This window comes from Olea europaea, unplaced genomic scaffold (genome assembly GCF_002742605.1).
Source record: "Olea europaea var. sylvestris unplaced genomic scaffold, O_europaea_v1 scaffold1458, whole genome shotgun sequence".
In the NCBI taxonomy this organism is placed as follows: domain Eukaryota; kingdom Viridiplantae; phylum Streptophyta; class Magnoliopsida; order Lamiales; family Oleaceae; genus Olea; species Olea europaea.
The window spans coordinates 121,287-127,176 of NW_019232129.1; positions in this window are offsets into that span (position 1 = coordinate 121,287).

Below are 5,890 nucleotides of genomic sequence, written 5' to 3' on the forward strand. Positions count from 1 at the left end.
GTCCCCCCCCCCCCCGGTGTTTTTTTTTTTTTTTTTTTTTTTTTTTTTTTTTGCTCACTAAAATTCTATTGATGACGTAGCAAGTGGTATTAAGAGCCTCTACCCAAAAGTACTTAGGCAAATTATTTTCATTTAACATGGTCCGAGCCATTTCTTGCAATGTGCAATTCTTCCGTTCTACTACACCATTTTGTTGAGGTGTTCTAGGAGCGAAAAAGTTATGTTCATATCCATGTTCTTTACAAAAATCATCAAAACCAACATTATCAAATTCTTCACCATGGTCACTTCTAATTGTTGCAATAGAATAGCCTTTTTCATTTTCAACTTTTTTACAAAAATGTTTAAAAACTTTCAAGGCTTCTTCTTTTAAACTTAAAAATATGACTCAAGTGAATCTTGAAAAATCGTCGACTATAACAAAGGTGTAATGTTTACCATCTAAGCTAGCCATCCTAGAAGGTCCAAAAAGATCCATGTGGAGAAGTTCTAAAGGTTTTGTAGTTGAAGAATAAAGTTTAGGTTTGAAATAATTTTTTACTTGTTTTCTAAACTGACAAGCATTACAAATTTTATCTTTTTCAAATTTTAAATTTGGCAAACCTTTTATAAAACAATTTTTAGAAATTCTCTTCTATGCCATAGCCATTATTCTTCTCTCAAGCTAAGTAAACAATTTTCATTATTTTCAAATTCAATGTTTATAATATAAATATCTTTACTTCGGTTTCCTATGAAAATCACCTCTTTAGATGTAGCATCCTTAATAAGACACTTTGAAGAATCAAATTTTATGTTATAACCTTTATCACATAATTGACTAATACTTAGTAAATTATGTTTGAGGTTATCAACAAGTAAAACATTTTCAATTGAGGGAGTTGAGTGATTACCAATGTTTCTAATACCAATAATTTTACCTTTGGCGTTATCCCTGAAGGTTACATGTCCTCCATTCTTTTCTTTGAAATTTGATAGCAAGGATCGATCTCCGGTCATATGCCTTGAACAACCGCTATCTAAGAACCATTTGCTTTTAGTTTTCTTTGGTTCCTACAAAAAAAAAAATTTAAGTTTTGATTTTTGGTACCCATACAAACTTGGGTCCTTGATAGTTAGCTTTAGTAGATTCTCAAATCCACTTATGCTTGTTTTCAAAAAATAGCTTCTTTTTAGCTACACAATCAAAGGCTACATGTCTACTCTTATTACAAAAACTATGTCCACTTATTACAAATACTACATGTAGTGTTAGAAGTTTTAACAAACATATTTTTGAGGCATTTTTGTTTTAAAGAGGGTTTATATCCTATTCTCCCTTTAAAAAATGCATTTTTGACTACCGAGATTAAATCAAAATTTTTCTTTCCCATCGGTGAATTTATGAATGATTTTTGTTAAGTCGTCCACTTTTTCTTTCAAAGCAATGTTCTCTTTTACTACAAAATCATGATCAACATTTTCTTGTTGCTTTTTCAAAATTTTATTTATTTCTTCTTTCAACAAAGAATTTTTCTTTTTAAGGATAGCATGACTTAAGGCAAGGTTTTCAAATTTCTCAAGCATTTCATCATAAGAATTTGAAAGCTCATCATAAGAATATTTTTCATCTAAACGTACCTCGTCTTCGATTGCCATGAAGCACATATTTGCCACTTCATTTTGACTATCATTTTCACTTTGTTCTTCATTGTCGCTATCATCCCATGTTGCTTGGAGTGCCTTTTTCTTGAAATTTTACTTTTTATTTGGGCATTCGATTCTCTTGTGGCATGGCTTATATCAATAATAGCAAATAATCTTTTTACTTCTTTCTTCCCCTTTTTCCTCTTTCTTTTGAAATTTTCGATTATTGCAAAAGCCTCTCCATTTCTTAACAAGAAAAACCAAGTCATCGAGCTCTTCATCGCTCATGTCTTCTTTTGATGTTCCTTCTTCAATTGCCGATTTTAGTGCAATTTGTCGTTTGAGAAGCTCCTTTGATTCCTCCTTGCTTTTTCTTATTTTCTCCTTAACTTCGGCATTATTTAGCTCATAGGTCATTAATGTGTCATAGAGCTCCTACCATGGATATGCATTTATATCCTTGGTATTTTCAATTAACATTCTTATCGGGCTCCACTCCTCCGACGAGGACCTAAGCATTTTACTTATAAGTTCACCGTTTGTAAATTTACGATCATAACCTTAAGATCATTTAAAATATCGGTAAAACATGTAATCATATTAACAATGGGTTCATCTTGTTTCATAAAGAAATTTTCCAATTCTTTAACCAACAAATTTATTTTTGTTTCTTTAACCTTGCTTGTGCTAACATGAGTGACTTCAAGAGCATGCCAAATATCATATGCCAATTCACATGTGCTTATTCTATTAAATTCATTTCTATCAAGTGCACAATAAAGCAAATTTTTAGCCTTGGCATTTAAGAACAATTTTCTCTTATCTTCTTCATCATATTCTTCCCTAGTTTTAGAAATAGTTTGATTCGGTTTACCATCTATTTTAATAGTTTTAGTAAGAACATATAGACCAAATTCAATAACTTCCCAAATATTATAATCAATAGATTGCACATATATCATCATTCAAGCTTTCCAATAATTGTAGTGTGTGCCATCAAAAAAAGGGGCGTCGATTAGTGGAGTGTCCCTCTAGAGTTTGAAACACTTGGTTAGCCATTATTCAAGATTGTAAAATCTTTTGAAAGTGAGTACATCGCTTTGATACCAATTGAAAGCCTAAGAATGACTAACCAAGAGGGGGCTGAATTGGTTATTTAAAACATTTTCAATAATAAATGCTAATAAAAATAATTTGCAAATATAATAAAGAGCAAGCAAGATAACTTGGAAAAATAACAAGAGAAAGGGATGGAAAATGCAAACGATATGTTATGAAGGTTCAATCCAATCACGATCTACATACCCCGTTACCAAGCTCTCTGTCACGAGCAAGGCCTTTTTCACTAAATGTGATTAAATTATGGTGCAATTCAACCTTTTACAAAGCTTTTGGTGACTTACAAACAAAGAGCATTAATCCTTTTACAACATTGAGCTTTCTGAGACCTCAACACGACCCACAATTCAATCAAAAGTAAACTTTACAAGAAAGTAATCGTCTTCCACAACAAAGATATATTCAAAGTTGAGTACAATGGAAAGAAGTAGGGTAACACATTAATGAATGGCAATAAGTGAAGCTCAAGTGTTAGGTTTGAAGAAAACTTTGATAAATGAAATGATTTTCAAAAGTAAACTCAATCAAAAGTTTTCCAAAAGTGAATGAATTGATAGAGGTAAATTAAGAGTAGAGAGTTAAAGCTTGAATGTATCTCAATTTAATGCTCTTGGAAGTGATGATAATGGATGCAAAATGTTGGGGTATTTATAGAGTCCAAAACGTTAAAAAATCTGAATTTGCGGATGACTCGTCCGGTCGACTGCCTCTTGTCTGGAAGACCAATATAGCCATTTGTATAGTAAAAATCATAAGTTAGAACGGTCAAATTCTGGACCGTTGGAGGAGTTCGGTCGACCGCCTCTCATGGCCGGTCCGGTTGACGGCCTCTCTGGGTGGTTGACCACCCCGGCAGTGCGGTCTTTTCACGTTTTGGCCTCGTTTGTTCCGATTTGAAAGTTTTGAAGTGTATGGACTTTTGGAGAATATTTTTAACTAAATTTTCAATAAAAATGTCTTTAAAATCCATATATCATTTTTAAAAGTCATTTTCTTGTTTGATCAAAAAGGTTGCATTCGAATTATCTTAGTGCACAAAAATTATTTTTAATGCATAGCAAGATTTTGAGCTAAACTATTCTTTGTCAAATATCAAAGCATTAGTACCTTTACATTTTGCCTAGGAAATCAAGTCTTTGCTCCGAAGTATGCCTCGTCTTGATATTTCATTGATGCCGTCTCTCAGGCTCTTGATCTTGATCTTTTTTTTTTTTTTTTTTTTTTGGCTTTTTTTTTTTAATTTAAGAGGGTCAGCTCGGGCTCGAGCCGACTCCTTAAAATGGGGTTTGGCCCGAGCATTGGCTGGGTGCCTCCGAGTCTCGAGCTGGGTTGGCTCGGGCTTTTTCGTGGACGAACCCGATTGCTACCCCTAATCCACGCTTCATCCAAAAAATGATCGCCAAACTATTTTTACTAATATATCTGTGTTACGGTTCTTATCAACCTGGATTGCGTGGCAAGTTTTCATGTTTTCTGTAACCTAAACGACAACTTTATAATATAAGAATAATAACTGCAATCTATGCACATATAACATTGTATATGCTCCTGGTTCTACAAAGAACATAAAACGTGACATCTTTATTATCACTTTAGCCATTATTGAATATGTTTCATCACCATTGCAAGCTTTGTATTCATGTGAAATCTGCAAGCGTACAAAATCGTTGATAAGTAATATATTTAGTGAGTTGAGAGTATCATTTTACAAGGAATAAATTTCAATTTAAGTTTACTATTTATGTATGGAATTCGAATTATGTAAAACAAAATAGAGATTTCAATTAAATCTAAGAAAGCAATAAAAATTTAGTTTTTATTAAACCATGGATGATTGTATTGAATTTTAACTCTGCCTATTGTTATTTATTTTAATTCTTGATTTATAATTTAGTTCTGTTCATGTGTTCATGACAATGGATAAAACTATGATATATAATTTTCTTTTTTAAGACAAATTAAATATATCTCAACTATGACTCGATTATATTCCTGAGCCGAATTCAAATGGTTAGAACGCATTAAAGTTTAGATTATCTAATGATTGCATAAGTAATAAATGTTATTTCTAACATCTATTGCTCATATGTTAATTTTGCAACGTTGTAAACTTATTGTAAGTCTTTTAATACTACAATAAGCAACTAATTATCTAATTGGTGGCCAATCAATTCAATAATGCAATGGGTAAGCAAAATTAATCAAGAAACGCAAGAATTAATCTAAAATATTAGTCTTGAATTTAAAATAAATAAACAAAAGAGTTCATATTCATCCAATACAAAAGTGGGTCTAGCCTAGTATATTAATATATAAATTACAAGAAAAATAATAGAAAAATATCACACGGATCATGAAAGAACACAAAAGATGTTGATATTCAAGTCCAAAATTGAATTCTTCAAAATCTTGATGTAATTGAACTTCAATTCCTTGGTATGGCTTGATTTCCTCTCTCAAAATATAGTATTTGGCCTCTTGTTCTTGATAAATTTGATAAAACTATTGTGTATGAAGATGCAAGAGAGTTCTTTTTTTCATTGCTGCCCATGTCTTGTATTTATTCGATGAAATTAGGTTAAAATTCACATCCAAATTACTTTCCAAAAGAGTTTAATCAAATAAGAAAAGTTGCTTTTGCGTGTGCATGATTTTGTCTATGCACAACATTAAGTATTTTAGTCATAACTTTCTCTTTTAGTATTCGATTAAGGTGATTCAAAGTGTATTGGAAAGCTAATTCAAATATCTATAATTCTTCTTGAAGTACATTTTTCCAATTCGAATGTTTTCTATCCCAAAAATGGGTTTCAAGTTGACCAAAAATCTGGAAGATATCTTATGTCATTGAAAGTTGATTATGTTAACATTCTGATCATATCCCTTTCCTTTTTGAATTCAATTTGCATTCAATTGCCTCCTATCAATTTTCAAAGTATCTTTTGTAGTCCAAATCGACCATTGGATATGTACATTTTGGTCCCCATATCAGTGGTGGCCTGGTACTTGGCTGGGCATATGATTACTTCATCGAAAATCCCATTTCCATGGTGAATGAAGTGTGAGAACCTCTTAACGAATGCTTTTCAAGTTCGTTTAGTGTTTTTGAATTCTATTATTATTGATTTCATTTTCATTTCATGTT